The 18,685-nt window shown below is 42.0% G+C and overlaps 1 protein-coding gene across 4 annotated transcripts in view; it reads left to right on the forward strand.

Annotated features, from left to right (window-relative positions):
- Positions 1–7,435: 7,435 nt before the first annotated feature.
- Positions 7,436–18,685, forward strand: part of LOC117582398 (leucine-rich repeat and fibronectin type-III domain-containing protein 2) — a 56,952-nt gene continuing 45,702 nt past the window's right edge. Inside the window, exon 1 of one of the 4 annotated variants that reach the window (XM_034270081.1) lies at positions 7,436–7,872. The gene's annotated coding sequence lies outside the window, so the exon portion shown is untranslated. The remainder of the gene's footprint in view (positions 7,873–18,685) is intronic. The other 3 variants (XM_034270084.1, XM_034270083.1, XM_034270085.1) reach the window with 3 other exon arrangements.

Genomic DNA, 18,685 nt, shown 5'->3' on the forward strand with positions numbered 1-18,685 from the left:
TGGCACCACACATATGTTTCTATTGATAAGCTGCTCCTGCTTTTGTTTCAACCTCAACTGTGTACGGGTTTTGTTCCCGGTTTCTGGTTCAACCTTTTGTTTGTGAAATCATTTAAAGGGGTTTTGGCTATTCAGGCACTTGGCCTGGTAATTTATGGCCCAAAACCGACGCCTGCTATAGGCAAAATGTTGACCCAAAAATAGCTTGAGTATTTCAATGTTCTGGCGCAAATTGTGTGTCTGACCATTGGGCAGTTTGAGTTATCGTTCGGTTGCCAGAGTGGTGGCCGTTAAGGTTTTACCTTCCTCCCAGCTAAATCTGCACATCAATTGGACACTTAAATATCCTCCGCTGCCAATTTTCATGAATTTGTAAATGAGCAGAATAAATTACTTAATTAGATTACATTTTAATGCAACATTTTAATTGATTTGCACTTTGTTCGGACAGCTGCCTTTGCATAAATTCATTTCTATTGCATTTCAATTGCTCAATTACGCATACGCCACGGAGTGTCGCTGTTCATAATTCTCCATAATTTTCCGCCATGGCAAGTGTAAAGAAAAACAGCAGAAATAATTAATAATTTCCATTTGCATTTCACTTTCAATTGACAATCGAGACAAACCCGAAGTCGGTTTAAGCGCGTGTTCAACATTAAAATCAATTATGGAATTACATTTTTAAATGGGTAATAAAATCAGAATTATATGTTCGAGCTGGAAGTTTGCATAAACCAGTGACAAATGCATGTGAAAATATGTCTATCCTCAGTGGCACTTTAAAGCCTCTCTTCAGCCCTACGAACCCCACTGTTTTTCGCTGTCTGAATGGAAATCAAATGTTAACGCTCCTCCGTTATGCCAATCAATAAATAAACAAATAATAACTGAATAATTGATAACCATCCCGTGTGCAGCGACATGAGCACGCCCGCCATTATACAGCGACAAATCGCTGGCACGCTGTAAATTATAAATAAATAAATACTTAAATAATTCATTTGCACAGGATTTGCTGCACATTTGTTTAGTTGTTAAAGCAACTTTCTAAATATAATTGGCAAAGTGTGTTATTTTAATGGCCAACAGAATATATTTTGCGGTTTGCTTAATGCTATTTTTCCCTTTCAGCGATAATGTTTCAATGTTTTTCGGCGACAAAAAACAAATCTCCCAAAAGCCGAATAGAGTAAATTTGCTCTTTAAACGTGTGGCAGAATATGGCCATGCATATTTTTGGATTTACATTCGCTTTAAACATATTTGTTTATTGGCTTTGAAACTATAAATTGTGGGAACAGTTTTCTGTGCATTTATCATTTGCATAGATTTGTTAGTTTGGAATTGACAGAAATCATTGCCTGACACTGCTTTCAGCTCTTTCTTTTTGCAATGAATTATTTTGTTGAATTGTTTTCCTCTTTGAACTTTCGCTTGGCTTGAGCCGACATCGTGCTTTGTGTTGTTTCAGTTATCAGTTATCCGTATCAGTGTCATAATCAGCAAATATCTGCCACACGCTTCCTCCTCCGCTGTCTCTCAGCTGCCTGATGTCAGGCTTCCGTTCAGAGTTGCCTCATGCCAATGGCTTAACAATTAGGCAACACTGGCGGCTCACTCACTCACTCACTCTTTGATCACATTGACAAATGATGCATGCTAATGCAACATCACTGTTCTGTGGCCATGACACTGATGCATGCCACTCAGCGTCTGAGAGAATGAGAGAGATGCCGTTGGGGTGGCGTGACATTGATATGCCTAATGAAGTGATGCATGCATGCAGGCTCCTCTGCGTCCAGGACTTTCACAGGAATCCTGGAATCATTGCGCAAGTTAGGCCCGCATCGAGAGTCTTCACTAAGGCCAATAAGCCAAAGGGCTGTGTCCCGAAGCTAACGATATTGACCGCAACATCATTCGCCTGGATGTGGCATGTGGCAGCTCGGCATAAAGGGCTTTCAGCAGGTGTGTGGGTCTTAAGGGAGTCTGGGCCAGGCTCCTAGGTTCTGTAGCTCCCCAGGAGGGCGCTTGCCTCTGTGCGTGCCGCTTGACAGAGTTAACATTTTAATTGTCATGAAATATTCATTCTGCGGACTGTGTTGTGGTCTCAATGGGAGTGAGTGTGGTGGCAGCCCTAACATGGAAATAGTTTTTGCATGCAGTGTCAACCCTTCGCTCTGCCAGCACTAACCTCGGACATTAACATGTTTGCATGTACGAGGGGAGGTTGAGTGTGTCACGAATGGGGATTATTTCATGTTACATTGGATAGATACAAAAATAGATGTACAAGAAGTAAAGCTGACTTTAGGGAGTGTGTTGAGTGTTCTGGATATTTCTGATGTTTTCTAAAGTGACTTCTAATTATTTTGTATGTTTCCTTGCGCTTGTTTACAAGTTTTGGCAACTAATTAAATCAAACTGAAAAACTCAGATCTGTTTTGAAGCTAATTAGGCGGCGACTGCTAAGTGCGTATTAATAATGTAGTTTCAAGTGTAAGAACAAATGAAAAATGTGTGCGGATAAACATTAAAGGTATAAGGATAAAGGTCCCACAATAAATTCCTTAAGGTGTGCATCACCTACCGCCGCTCCCTTCCAACTTTAGTGGCACCCCTCCGATGCCCATTAACTATTTAGGGAGTGACAATAAAGGGGCGAACATGTCCATAGCCGAATGGCCAAGGAAGAGTCTTTAAAGTGACTTTGGACCTTGGCATTTAAAAGTTTGGACCAACTTTGGACCGCTCCCGCTGCCTCTTAATCTCATCCCATTTTCTGGCGCTTTGTTAATCTGCCAGACGCACTCCCCCGCTGTCCCTCCTCTGCTTATCCCTAGAAGGACACGACTTTTGTTGTTATTGCTGTTTATGTAGCGGCGGCGTCTGCTTTGTTTGTCAACCGATTAAGTTGTAATTATGCGATGCTACGTGTCCAAAGAAAATTCTTGGAATGAGTTTCCGTATGGGTTTACATTTTTTGTGTACCCTTGTTGGAGCAGAGAGGGAGAACTTTCGATATCTAAAAGGTTTTTTATGCTTCATTATAATCCTAAAGCTATGCCGTGACACACAATGAATTATAGAGGGTATTCACAGCTTCGTTCCCTCAAGAGTAACCTTCCTTGGGCTGCTTCACTTTTGGTTTTGTTGGCGAGAGTTTTGCTGTGGCTCTGTCGGCGCTTTCCTCCAAGGAACGAGTTGCGTTGGTGTTGCCCTCCAAGGAGTTGGCCCCACAGACTGGCGATTATGGTTAGCGGCGTCTAATGAGTTGGCATTAATGGGTGGGGCATTCACCTGCCTCCCAGATAGAAAGAGTGAGAGTGAGAGTGAGAGAAGTCGGGGAGGCAGAGTCAAATGCAATGAGGCGAAGGTGCGAAAAGCAGAGCACAAACTGGGATTATTTCAAGTTGTTTAAGAGTGAAGGAGGAGGGACAGGACAGACAAAGGAAGGAGGCTTATTACATGCCAGTTAGACCGGAATGAAAAGGCCAAGAGAGCAGCACAAAAAGACGAAAAGGAAGAGCAGTAAAATAGCAAAAGGAATAAGGAAAAAATAACCGATTCGTCGAAGGGAAACACTTAAAAAAGAAAGAAGTTCAAGAGTCGGAAAGAGAAAGAACCAACAGAAAATTCTCCATAAAAAGGATGGACCAAAGAAATTAAAGCACCGATGAAGAGGAATCCAAAAGGAACACCAAAAACACAAGAAAAACAGTGACTGGGGGAAAAAACGAAGCTGGAGGAATAGTAAGTCAAACTGGAGAAATCAAAAGAGTAAAACAGCAGGGAACCCTGTAGCAGTAGAGAGATACAATGCTAAAGGGGGGAACAAAAAATATAAAAAAAACTCAAAATGGAAATGCGATTTGTGTAGGCTCGAGCCAAGGCATCCCCATTCTCAATTAGAAAGTGAGTTTCTGTTGCAGATGTTAATGAAGCGGAAAACGTATGTGTCATGGGAGAAACAAAGAAGCTATTTTCAAGCATAAATTATAGCATACTTTGTGGGGCAAGCGAATGAAAGCAATAAGCAGTAAGTAAATGCTAAATGTTTATCTATAAATTTGTTTTGTGCATTTCTAAACTTGCCACAGCATCTTCGTGGCTACGTGGCTGCATAGCCCAAGGGGCATGCCCTCTCACATGCTCAACTAAACGGCAGCATGAAAATCCGATTGTCAATTATTGAAATTATTCACATCAAAACGCATTGAAATGGTACTAAAACCAACACGGGTATTTGCACTCAAATCAAATCAAAGTCTCACCTTTGTGCTGGCCTGCGAAGGTAAATAAATAATCGAAAGCGCATTAGCAGGTGGAAAATGTTGGATGGGTCTCACATTTGGGCAAACAATTTGGTTTTTCAGTTCATTTTGTTGACTCTTTGGGCCTGAGGATGTGGGCTGGGTGTGTGTTCCCCGTCACGTATCCCATATTAAGATATCGCTTCAGTCATATCCATTTTTAATGCGCTAATTTTTCGGCAATATTCAGCGGTAATCTAACAGCGCGTGACGCAGACACAGGTGGCACGTTGTACCATGTCGCATCTTCCTGCTGGCTGTAGCTCTGCTCTTTCAGTCGGATTTCCGTTTGTTGTCGAGCCTCTGCGACTTTTATCGCTGCTAATATGCCACGTCACCTGCAAGAGCGGAAAGCGAGAGACTGCCAAGCGTAAAAATTACCAAAGCCGGAAGACAAATGCAGCCTTGAGGCCTCGGGGCCACAATCAGTAATGGAAAGAGTCGAGAACAAGCCAACAATTCAAGTAGTTTAAAAAGGGCAACTCCTACGTGATATGTTTTCTTAGCTCTATGGAAAATTATGGTTTGACAACTAATTTCAAAGGGAAAAACAAATTGTTAAGCATATGAAAATAATCCACTCACATAGCTGCCGCATGGCGAAACTTTTCTGGGGAATCTTTTAAGCTGCAACAGAAACTGAAAAGTATTTCAGGTATTTTGGGGCACGTCTTAACGCGCAACTATTTAAAGCTGCTCTTACATAATTAGTTGTGCTTCAACTTTTGTACTTCTTTTTTTTTCTGTGGCCTGAAGGGAGGCGTGGCATGTGGGATTTATGGTGGGTTCTGTTAGCGATTTTGGAGGGGTTTTTGTGATGGTAGCTATGGGCAGTAGTAGCTCTTCTATCAATACTAACTTATATTCAATTAAATTGAAACGTTTCAATAATACAAAAGTGTATTTACCTCACATTTCCTCCTAATGAATGCTTAATTGTTGCGATTTGCTTATTTAGTTAGCTAATGAAGAGCCCGTTAATACGTGTGCATGTTTAGAGATCCCCAACACTTATCAGAAGGTCAATAAACCTCCTCAATATCCGAAATGCAATCACGAATTGCCCAAAAATAAAAGCAGCCGCAAGTAGCATGCAAAAGCGTACCAATGTTAAGTTAACAGCAGCTCAGTGTCCGCTTACAGAGCGCCCAGAGCTGTTGCGTCGCTGCTTTGACTTCGGGTCGGTCTTCGGCTGCCAAGCAGAGCTCCACTGTGCTGCCTGCTGGCTGCTGCTTTCAGTCACCTGCTTGGGTTTCAGCGCGTCGCAACGAAGCGGCAGAGTCGAGGTTGTCGTTAGAGAGAGTATGTGAAAAGCGTGTGAGTTCTGAGTCAAAGAGCGTGCCGCGTACGGTTGTTTCTTTCCCTCAAACATTTGTGTGTTCCCTGAACCCCCAGCCCTCTCCTAACCATCTTAGCCATTGTGTGTGTTTATGTGTTGGTGTTAATTTTGCATGTGTTTTTTTGTTATTTTAAAATCAAACACACAAAAAATAGAAAAAAAATAAACCTATCCTGTTTCAGAACCTGTTTTTTGTTCCACACAACAATCTTTGGGCTCTGTTCTATCTAATGCTCTTTGATTGAACTCGATTCGAAGAGCAGCGGCAGCAGCGGGTCTCCAGCTCCGGCTCCGGCTCCAAGAGGAATTTTAAACGCGCGCCGTGACGTCGTCGTCGCCGCAGTCACAGTCTCAGTCACCGGTACCCGTCTCTCCTCACCGTCTGCTTCTCAGCACCGTATCAATAGAAGTTTTTTCATTTGATTTACCGTTAGCGGTCTGCCGCTACCACTGCCGCCGCTGCGTTCTAGCACTGTGCTGACTTTTTAAGATACCCTGGCAGTGGCATGGAATGATGATTTTGGAAATATTTTGGAACCCATGAACGTTTTTGCATCCACTTTTGACTGAATAAATAATTACTTTCTGAATAAAATATTTTGAAACTATCCATAGAAAAGGGTCTACAACTAACTAAGTATTTTGCTCCATAAAATATTCCCAATGCCCAAAATCACATGACAGTTTTCTGATTTGCCAAGGGTATCAAAAACTTTGTACCACACAACCCATTTTTATTACTACCATGTTCTCGAGTGGGCAGCGCCAACGAAGCGTGCATCTCTGTGTTTAGAAAGCCACTTGGCAGGTCCCAGACTCAGTCCCCAGTCTCCGTCTTTCGCTCAACCCATCTTTGGGAGGCACCGCGCTTGGGGTCTGCTCTTAACAAAAAATAAATAAAAACCAGTAGAATCAAAGCAGAAGAAGGCTTAATTAAATTTACAGAAAACTTGGCTCGAAAACTGTCTGTAGACAAATACATATTGAATACATACACATATACATGTATATGTATAAAGCCAGACGTTATAGATTGACCGACTTCTTGTGGCGAAACCGAAACGCCGTTAATTGATTGGGTTCTGGAAACTGATTTTATGGACTTTTGTTGGTTGCTTGTTGCTTACAATGTGGAAAGAAAAATATACGGGCTGAAATCAAATAAATATTGGCTTGACCAAATAAATAAATAAATGCATTGATTTGCCATTTATATGGTTATGTTTGACTACTTTTTCAACGAAATAAATGGCTAAACAAAAAAGCCTCTTTTCCACAAATAAATCAATATGTGAAGTGAAATTCCAACCCTTTCTGAAATATTCACCCGAAAAATAATCAAATTGAATAACAAAACCAAAACAAGAAACATTTCAATTCGTTATAAAAACATGTGGCCCCAAAGAGACAGCATTTCACATTTATCGCTGGACGGCTGGCAATCATAATTATTATTCGTGGCATTCCAGGCCCAGTTTTCATTCATTTATTCTCGGTTCGTTGGGGGAAAACCACACGAAAACATTCCAGCCAACGGGCAAACAGGTTGCCGTAAAAAACAGCTGAAACCAGAAGGAAAATAAAAAATCAAACACGTGTGCACGGGAGAACGGCGGAAAAGGTTAACGAGGACACCAAAAATAAAACAACATTTTTTATCTAACAGAATAAAAACAAAACCAAATTGAAGAATCGCACGGAAGCTGAAAGCCAATAATTATAAAACAACAAAAAAATAATAATAAAAACTTTTAAAATATGTACAGCTGATACAAAAATATAGGCTACAAACGACCAAAAATATTCCTTTAAAAAACCCATAAAAAAGAACTGAAAGTACCCAAAAATAAAATAGAAACCACTATAAAAAAGGAGGAGAACCAAAGGAATTTTCAAGCGCTTGGCATTTTGTCAACCCGTAAAGGGTCCCCCCCCCCTCCGAAAAAAAAGAGTGGAAGAAAGAGGGAGAGAGAGCCGCACAAGTGGCTGCAACAAAAGGGCTACCTACCACCGAACGAACCTCGACCACGCGACCACGCGGCCCCTCTGGAAAACGAAAAACTCAGGCCGGAAAACGCTTGTTTCGACACGTGAGAGGAACAGCACGGCAGAGTGTGTGGCTGCAGCGGCAGCGGCAGCAGCAGCAGCAGGAGGAGGAGGTGCACACAGAGAGGCCAAACCGAGGCTAGTGACAAGAAACAACAACAAAACAAACAGGTGAGAAAAGGAGAACCCTGCATGAATGAATGTGTGCCTGTGGGAGAGAGAGAGAGAGAGAGAGAGAGCCTGAATGAATGGAATCCAGCGCCAGTGCAAGAGCGGTGCGGGGCGGTAGTGCGGTGTCGCGGGGTGCGATTGAGTGATTGAAACTGATAAAGAATAATAAAAAAAGGGCTTTGGCTCTGCCTGAGGATTTTCCCAAACAATTCAGAATACCCTGTCAACGTAGAGAGGAAGAGTGTGATGAATTGTTGGCTGATTACAAATGGAAAATAATGTTAAATTATTGTATGCTTCTTAAGATTCCATAAACAAATTAAGAAAAAAGTGAAATATTTTTAACAAAAAGTAAGGTTTGGTATCATAATTTTGTGTTAATTGTAAAAGAAATATTAACCGTACCGAAATCCACTGGGTATCCTCAGTTGGAATATCGATGGGAACTTTGTTCTTTCATGTTCCTTGTTGTTTTCCTTCCATTTCCCCCAACCACTCCCACTCTCATTGCATGGTGTCAGGGAGAATTCTGCTCAATAAGCAATTAATATGCACAAGTGTCTGCCCGTCGCGAGAGGGTTGCCGAATTGAGTTCCTCTGTTCGTTCGGTGGCAGCCCGATATCTCCGAGCGGAAATGGTCTCGGGTTTGGGTTTTGTCAGAGTCTCTGTTGTGTCTGTCTATCTGTCTGTCTGTTTGTGTGAAAAAGCGGGGAAAAAGAAACACCCAGCGTGGCGCATTGTTTCGGGTTTCCCCGGCAGTGTTAAGAGCTTAATTTAATATCAAAAAGGTTTTTCAACTTGATGGAAATTGAGTTTGGTTTTGTCGTGAAAAATGCAGACACAACAAAAAGTCATTGCCAATATATATTGAATAATGAAATCCAACGCTTTGTAGCTGTGAATCTTTAAAAAATTCTATCAATATAATTGGAGATGATTTCTAAATAAATAAACAAAGGTTTTAAAGACTGATTTGATGTATTTTTTCTAGCATTTTAAATTCAGCTAAAAACACCTTAATCATATCCCAAATAAATCTTTACAGTTCAGCCGAAACCCCAAATTTGATGTGCCGCTTCTCATGAAATTTAAGAATATTTTTCCACCAGTTTGTAAAAATCTCTATGCAGCATTTTGAGCGTGCTCGCAGAGCAGCCATTTTCATTAATTTCATGACAAATCTTGTTCTATTATCTCAATTGAAATTTCCCTTTGAGTAATTTGAGACCAAATTTGATTCAGATTCTCTTCTTGACGGTGGCTCCTATTTTCCCGCTGTTGTTTCTCAATTTCTGCGTTGGCCCTGAGTCACGACTTTAACTTTAATCTATTGCAATTTATATTTCTTTTTGTTGGAAACTGCAAATATCCCGAAACGTGCAAAGACAAAGAACTATCAAGCAGTGGCGTAGTCAGAGGGTAAGAGGGGTAAGAGTCAATGTATAGCACCCAAGAATTATATGGAATTATTATACGAATGACCTACCTTTGGCCTAACCTCTTGGTCTTGTGGTTCTCTGTTTCCCTTATATCCCAGAACTGTGGAGCACATTAAATGTTTATTTTAACCCCTTTAATCGCAGACCCATCTCCACTAAGCCTCTGGAAAACTCTTCTGTAGGAACTTCCCCAAGTATCAACTAAAGTTAACCCGGAAAAGTTGCCAAAACGTCAGAGGGAATGCCAAAAATACGCAAAATAAAAGCTAGAGAGATAGGGGAGGACTAGAGAGAAGAACGAAAGAAAAACGAAATTCGAAAAAGAAAAACAATGCCACAAAAGGGCACAAATAATGCGCTCCGTATTGTTGGAGTCAAGTAGAATCCCCGGCTCCTGTAACCGTCGCCGACTACACCAAACTTGCTACTACCATCGCTCTTACCATCTCTCTAAACCACGTCTCTGCCGTTGCGTCGGGTCTCTTGTGAAATATCGCACTTTGCTTATAGAAATTGTTATCTATGCTGGAAATAGAAATTCAGGAAAAGTCCAAATAAACCAAAACACAAACAAAAAGTGGAAGGGAGAGAGAATAAACCAAAGCGCACACACAAAAGTAATGTGAAACACAATAAAAGTGTCTAACTGTATGAAGAAATGAAAGTCAAAATGGTAAGGGCAAGGTGGGGAAGGCAGAGGCAGCGGCAGATGCTGAGCCACCTTCTTTTCTCTCTCTCCCCAGCCACCGTGTGTTCAGTAGTTTATGTGCCACTCTTCGCACTGAAGCATCATCTTTGTTGGCTTCATTAGCTGCCTCAATGACTTTCTTTCTCTTCGGACTCTCGCATTCGTTCTTTATTATTCTCTTTCGTTGATCTTGATAGTGAACTCGAAAATATTTCGAAAAGTGCTAAAGCATGAGTCATGGAGAGGGGCAGGCAGAGGGTAGCTCCTCTTCTCTGGTGTTTAAGAAGAAAGCGTGCAAATTGTGGTTTCTAGGAAACTGGGTGCCAGAATACCAGCCTACCAGCCTATGAGAGATCCACCACAGTGGCTGATATAGTAATTACTGAAGAAATACATACATACGTGTAATTGGGGAGTTAATATTTGAGCTTCGACAGTGAGGAATGCCTTAATGGCAGTGGAACGTTTAAGCTATAAATTACAGTGGAGCTTCTTTAGTTGCAACTAATGTTACGATGGGTAGAAACGACATCTAGGCTGTTTGCACGACCTGTGCCACCTACTTTTAACCACAATCCATCTTCACTCATCTCCACAACCTTCAAGACACTCCCATCTTTTTTTAGTTGCAACTCCAAATGTCTGTGCCGTACAAGGTAATAACCGAGTTTGGTTATATGGCCCACAAAAGCCAGAAGACCACTTCCTCTTCTCTGTCAAAATCTGTTACTACATCTCCCACTGTTTCCCCTTCTGCCACTCGGTGATAGTTCAATTATGATCGGTGAGGGGAGTCTGTGTCAGGAAACATCTCGAAGGGTAAGCGGAGAACTGAGAGCAGACAAAGCTAATGAACACCGACTGAATGGTAAGTCAAGTGGGAAGAAGACAGGGCTCATCATAATGATGATGATGATGATTAAGTTGAATGGGAAAACGAAGGCAAGTGCAAGTGCAAGAGCGGGAGAGACACAGCAGGAGAGGAGATGAATGTACGAGCCAGAGCAGAAAAGGTTCGGGAGAGTGCATACCAAAGCGGGAGACGGCGATGGATGGGCAGAATGCAAGCGCGAGGGGGAAACGGTGTTGGAGGGGCAGAATGTAAGCGCGAGCGGGAGAAAGAATACAAATGAGTCGCGGCAATGAACTCCAAAGAAGAAATGCAGACTCACACACACACACAAACAAAAGAGTGGAAGGAGGAGAAGATGAAGAATGCATAACTTACAAAAATAGGGTGAACTTGGCTTAAGAAGTCGAGTTTCTGATGCCCTTTAACAATAAAAAGTTACTATGGTTCAGCCGCATAAACAATTTTTCGGACATTTTTTGACGGACAGACGGATACAATACACTATCCACTTAGCTGCTGGTCTGATAGAGAGTTGGGTTAGCAACATACTCTCATCACTCTTAACATTCATCATACCCTCTTTCCAAGAGTATCATAAGCCTGCCAAACACAGAGAGCAGACCAATGCAGAGCACACAGAATGCAGTCTTCGCTCTGCCGCTGTCGCTGTCGCTGTCTCTGGCACAAGCACACTGCCGCTAGCTTTGCAGTTGCAGTTGTCAGTGGCATCATTATACCAACAGAGATTTTTGTTGGCCTATTAGGAGGAGTAGAAGAAGGATGGCGCCACTGGCTAAGAAAAAAAAAGAACTGTATTTTCTTTGCAGCTGCAGAATATTGTTAGCTGAAGGAGCAGCGTAGCAGCCGCATTGCATCTGTTTTCGAAAGCAAAAGAGGGAGAGCGAGCCGCACCAAGCGCACAAGAGAGAGAGCAAGGGAGAGAGAGGTCATTCATCCAGCGTTTATCGCGTTAAGGCTAGGCCTGGACCCAGGCCCGTCCGCACCTCCTCCCGCTAGATGTGGCACTTTATTAACATATTTCTCACTCGCTCGCCGCTGCCGCCCTCTTTCTGGTTTCTTTAGGTATTTGTTACTGTTGTTCGTTGGTTATCGCTTCTCCCGCTCATTCTTCTGGGCCAGCCTTTACATTATTTTCATTCTGCTTGCAAGTGTGGCTGTGTTTGTTGTTGCTTCTTCTGCTATTTGTTTATGTTTTTAGCTAGAGTTCTTGTGGTTCTTGTATTTGTTGTTGGATCTACTTGTATGCATATGTTGCTGTTACTTTTCTTCTTTATTTGAATTCCGTTTAGGAGCCCCATTAGTGGCAGGGTATATCCTAAAATTAAATAGAATACATACATTTCAAGGTGCACTTAGGGAGCGCCTTTAGTTTATTAAAAGTTGTGATAGATTCACTTTTAGCTGCACCTTCACCCCGGCCCTTACCTAACCCACTTTGAAGTGCGTAAAAAGTTTTCGAAGAGTATTCCCCAGCCGACTCAGCTGCACTGCTGCCTGCTCCTCCGCCCGTTCTCTTTTTGAGGTTTTATGCCGTCCTTCGCTTACCCAGCAGTGGCTGCGAGTGTAAGAGCAGGGGTGGGGGCTCCTGCTGGGACCCTCTCCTGACCAGTGCTCCTCTTTCTCTTTCTCTCCGCCTAAGGCTTCAGCTCTATGGCTATACGACAGTAGGACGCTTCTTTTACGGCTGCTGCTGCTGCTGTTGCTGCCGTTGCTGTTGGTGACGCTTGCTTTCATGCATTTCGCTCTTTTCCGCTCTCTCTCTCTTGCTTCCGATCCGGCTGAGTTTTGGCCTACAGTTTTTGGCCAGCAGGAAATGGCCGACATTAGACGAGAGGCCCTGGCACGTGTTTATGTTGCTTCGCCGTTATTTTATGCTGCACACTGTGGCAGGAAATGCGACAGAAAATGCATTCGCCAGTCGCCATGGAATTTCCAACATTTTCCCATACCGGAAAAACCGTTTTCCTCTACCTCTACCCCTCTTTCGCTTGGTCTTTGTTTTATTTTTCATCCTCTCTGTGGCAGAAGTGTATTTTAAACATAAATTTGAGCGAGAAATACCAGGAGGAGAATGTGTTTCTGCTGGCGATTCTGCTTTGGATTTCAATTTCAGTTCATTTCTGTTTAAACCGAAAGAGAAAATAAACAGGAATTCCATATCATCCGAACATTTTTTTTATACCAAGAACTTTCGGTCAAATGAGATTTTTTATGTTCTGCCTATAAAGTCGAGGCATTCTCTTTATTTTTTTTCTAGTAGAAGAAAACGAAATTTTTTAGCACACCATTTTGTATAAAAATGAAATTATAGTCAGAAAAGCTGTTGGAAAACACGAACTGGATATTGATAGAACATTTAGAAATGGTAAACAAACAGAGGAATCCTTTAAGAATCAATCGGAATAGCTAATAAGATATCATCAGTGCACAGAAAAATATTACCATACGCCTGATTACAGCTTGATTTCATTTCTAACATTATTTTGTTAGTGAAAAATGCCTAAAAAATCGAAAAACTTCCAAACGCTAAGAACGTCAACCATGCATAAACCGTTTGCCCATCTTTTTACTTGGAAAATTAGTGGAAAATGTGCGCCCAATTACAAAAGAATGGTAAGAATAAAGCGAGGAGAATGATAATCTTCATGCATGAAAGAATTCCATGAAAACTTCGCTCTGAAAAGATACGGAACACATACGAGTGGTAATAAATATGCTGATGAAATCAACTAATCCCCGTAGAACTGTTCAAGCTTAGCTTAAATTAACACCTAGAGGCGGAAAAGACCAGTTCTGTAATGGGATTCATGGAGTTCTCCTTTGGTTCTTTTATATTTTTCCTGGTATTTCCAGCGACTCATTAAAGCGAATGCTGTCGCCATCGAAAGTCACGCTTCCCCTAAAAATAAATGCAGCCAACCATCCATTCGCTGCCATTAAAGCAAACCTTTCATTTACACTGTGCTGCAGGGCATGGCATTTTGCTTCTGGCCACTGACCATCATCGGAGTTGTAAAATAAACGAAAGAAGAAGGAAACTTTGTTGCTTTGTTATCTGTCTCTCTGTTTTTCCCTGCAGCTTATTTTGTGTGGCTTATTTGCATTATTTGAATATAAGTTATCGTTAAAGATATACAAATGGAAAAACTCGATAAGTCTGAATGAAAACTGAATGTTCCTACGGTCAGAACCGCTATGCTGGTTGGAGCATATGCCTAATTAATTTCCAAATCAAATGGAATGGGCAAAGCCCTCTAGCAAGAGTGGAACCATATGGAAAAACTTTGTAACTTGCAATTCAATTTATACTTCAACGAAGAACAGGAAAAACTGAACTGCTACTAGATCAGGGAGGGAAAAAACAACAATGCAAGCGAGAGAGCAAAGGTAGAAAGACAAATTGCAACTTTTTGAGGCACGAAAATCACAGTTAGCAGATAGTTTTCCACTGCCTGCCACCCAGCCACTCGCTCCCAATTTTCCAGACGACACAAGACACAAGAAGAAAACTTGGTCCTGCCGGAACACTTGAAACAAATTGCAATTTGTTCCCCTTTTGCCTACAGCACGCGGGTCGAATGGTTTTTCCAGCGTGTGCTGGCAGTAGGATATAGCCTATAAATGAAGTGCAGCAATTAATAATTTAAAGAGAGTGTTAATTAGAGAGTTAGATGCAGAATTCCATTGATGTTTTGCACCAGATAAACATAAGTTTTAGTGCGGATTCCACGCACTTATTCTAATGATTCGATGGCGGTTTTACGGCTCATCAGATATATGCATAGAAAATCAGATTTACTTTCTGCAGAACTCTTTGAATAATACTCTTAATAATATTAGAATATATCTACAAATAAATCTGTATAAATCACAGAGCCATTTGCATCTCAAGACAAATACTTTCGCTATTATTTGTAACCGAAACGCTTTGTCTTGCTCCCTTTCCTCGACCATTTTCTTCCATCTTTCGCTGTGCGCAGTGACTGGCAATTGTTCTGCCAGCATGTGCGAAAACTTACATCTAACACTGTGCCATGTATATTATCATTAAGGTGGCCATTTCCGCTTCCTTCCGCTGTGTCTCTCTTGTCTCTCTAGTCATTTCGGCTTCCCTTTTCATTGGGCTGGGCTCCAAAAAGCATTTTTCGCTGACAATTGGAGACCCCAGCTGGACATTCTATGGAGCAAATACACTGAGCTTTTGCTCACAATAGTTTGTTCTGCTCTTCCATTTACAGCATACAATTCCCTTTATATTTTTTCTCGCTGTGTAGCACCCATATTTCATTTCATTGTGCGGATGCATCCTGGAACTGAAGCTGAAACCCAAACCAAAACCAAAACCAGAGGCAGGAAGCAGAACCAGACTGCTGACTGCTTAATATTTCACTTTGCTCACCGGCCAACAGTGTGGCCGGCTGTTCAGTGAATCTTTTATTACTTGGATTAGATTGAGCCGCATGGAGGAGCTGCCGCTGCTGCTGCTGCTGCTGCTGCTGCTGTGGCATGCCCCTCACGTCTCACGCGGCTGCCTAATTTAGTTATGCAGCCAGCCACTGGCACTATCGATGGAGATGGAGGCTCGATTCATAACCGACCCATTGCTTATTCACAATCAATCAGCGTATTGCACCCAGCCCACAGTTAGCTCCCCGAATCATGAAATATTCTTCCATTCGCCGAATTGCAATTGAATTTAGCTATGCCAATTAGTTAATTAGTGGTTAAGTAAATGGCGCAGAGATATGATATGAGGATGGACAGAAAGGCTGAGGGTATAGAGTTCTATCCACATATTTATGGGTGTTGCCAATGAGCTGGTGTTTGGGTGGAATATCTGATTGGAAGAGGTTCATAAGCACGATTTACGCTGGCACTAAGATTTGCTGTTAATGTGTTGATTAAAGGAGAGATTTGTAGAAGAGAAACTATAAGGAAATTGTAGAAAATTGTTTGAAAAATATCAGAACTAAATCCCAAGAATAACTTGAGATCCGTGTTACAGAAAGTTTGATTATATTCTAGCCATTCCAATTCATGTATTTCATTCTACAAAAACTATTATTGCACTTTAGTTACGGTGGTGTCTTATGTGGGTTCCTTTAGCTGTGGTTCCATGAGCTCTATTTTACTCTAGAGCTCATGCCATAACTCAACCAGCCCCAAACGCCACACCCGTAATTCCGTAATATTCGCACAGTTAATCAACAAAAGCAAATAATTCTGGGCAATTATTTGTGTGTGTTAACGGCTTTGCAAACTTGTTCGACACAACACCGTTAAGTCCGTTGAGGCCGGACCCATAAACCCCCCAGAAGCTGCATTCACCATTCATGAATCGCTCGAACACCAAAACCCAAAAACCTGTACCAGGAGGCATAACAATGCGTAACGAAAACCCGAACCGAAACCGAATCAAACTAAAACCAAACTGCGAAACCAAATAGAGCAAAGGCTAAGCGGCTTTTTGCCAGTTGAACCCCAGACCCGTGGCAGCCAGCCAGTGGCCACGGCATTGTGCAACGCGGCGTATGAGCAACAATTAAAGCCAACTTTTAATTTATTTCCTGCAAAAATCGGGCGCATGCGAAATTCCATTTCATCCATTAATGGAGCAAAAATACCACAAAGTTTATAAATAGAAAACTCAAACTATGAAGGTTCGGGTTCGAAGTTTGGGTTACCCCTTGAAGGGTTCCTGGAAGGGCAGATAAATGATCATCCATTTAGGCTATCAATTTGGCAATTATTTCTATGTTCGTTGAGATTATGTTGATCAGTTTCGGCTACATGAAAGTAACACATGATTAAATGCTGAATTACTCTTTCAAGTCACAAATCATTTTGCCGTTGATTACAAAATTCTACCTCGCTTCAGTCAACAACTTCACAACAAACTAATCATAGACATCCCATGCTGAAAGATACTCCATAAGAGATTGAGTTGCAATGAATGCCTAATATTGTGCGAATTGGAATCGACAGACGTCGGCAAGTGACCCAAATGGGAAAATTGCTGAAAAACCGGCAGCAGCAGCGAAAACTCCGCACTACAACGAATAGTTTCTAATGAGGCAAATGAAGCAAACGTCAAACAATTAAAGCAAAAGCCCAGCAAAATGAGCGCGTAATTATTTTTGTATAATTAAATTGCATTTAGCCAAGACTCTTGTATGTGGCAGCCACAAGCTACCAGCCGCGTTTCGGCTTGCAACACAGGTGCAACAGGTGTAAATTACGCCAGAGCCGGAGACAGAGAAAAAAAAGGGTGAAGCGTCGGCGGGGTGACAGCCGTAATCGCCTGCAATCAACTCAAAACAACAGCAGCAACAAATCCGTTTCCGCCACTGAAAATTAGTGCATTTTGTCAGCGTCAGTGGGTCAACAGGGGGAAAAGAGAAGGCATTTGGCCAGCACTGATGAGGGCTAAAACAAAACAGAATAAACAGTGTACCAAAACTAACGCAGGGAAATTGTGACAGAAAAGAGAATGGAAAGGTGCGCCAAGGATACTCTTTTGGGGCTGGCAAGATGGATGCCAAAGGAAGTCTGACTACTGATGAAAGTATCTTAAGATGGAAGCTGTCACAGTTCAACGCTTTGCTTGCTGTCTAGACTCATTCGTGCAAAGATCATTCCACGACTCTGCAGAGTCCACGTACTGGTTCCCATTCCCATTCATGGGTCAAAGACAATCGTGATTTCATGGCAAAGAAACATAAAGAAACATATCTGGGGGTTAGTCATAGAAGCAACACGATCCCCACAAGGTGCTTCAATCTTTTAACGCGAATAAGCATTTAAATCGGGAGTATGAATGTGTTTATTTGCTGTTCTTCCTCGATTTCCCATCACTTATCTACCCAAATCCCCCACCAAAAATAGAGTATAGCAATTATGCAGCTCGTTGCATTTCTTCTGCTCGTCTATGATTTTCCCTCTCGCTGTTTATTCTGAGCTTTCAACAAAGTAATCATTTGTTTGTTTGTATTATTATTATGTTTATGTTTATGTTTATGTTTATGTTTGTTGCTGTCTTGCTGCCATTTCTGTTGTTGTGGCAATCGAAGCTGGGGCAACGAAAAAAACCAAATTGGTGAAAGTCTGCGAAATGATTTGTACACTCCCCTGCACCTCTTGCTGCCGCTCTCATATGCGTGCAACAATTTTTATTTTATTTTATTTGCAATTTTCTTGTGCTGCATTTTGTGGGAGGTGCAGGCAGTCGATTGAGCCTTCTAGAGTGGAGTGAACTAGTTTCCATTTAATAGTTTTAGCCCAAGAGGCAGGCAACGGCTACGGCAACGGCAAAGAGAGCATGAAATGTGCAGCGAATTGTGGCAGCCGCACAAAAAGATTTATTGAAGCCGGTGGCTGCCGCAGCCGTTGCTGCAGCTATTAACAAAATTACTTAACAAGCGGCCGAAAAGAAGACTAAGACTTGGACTAAGAACCGACAACAATAACAGCAGCAGCAAAAGTTGGGTCATTCGATGCTAATGATACCCTATACCTTGTGCCCATTGGGAGCTTCTGGTGGACCGAAATTTATGATCAGAAATATTTGAAAATGTCTGCAAGACAGGCCACATTCTGCTGGAACTTCCAGCTTTAATCAAGAACTCCTCTGAGTTTTTAGTTTGGAATGCGAGCTCCAAAAGCCGCAGGGAGGACACAGCCCCGAGAGTGGAGCCGACCTTGGAGCTGGGAGTCTGCAAGCTGGCGATATATTCTATTTAATTGCATTCGCGGTTCGGGGCCAGCAGAGGCTAGTCGCAGCAGCAGAAAGGACACTAAGCCGTTGTCCTGCT

Source organism: Drosophila guanche, unplaced genomic scaffold, assembly GCF_900245975.1.
Source record: "Drosophila guanche unplaced genomic scaffold, DGUA_6, whole genome shotgun sequence".
NCBI lineage: Eukaryota > Metazoa > Arthropoda > Insecta > Diptera > Drosophilidae > Drosophila > Drosophila guanche.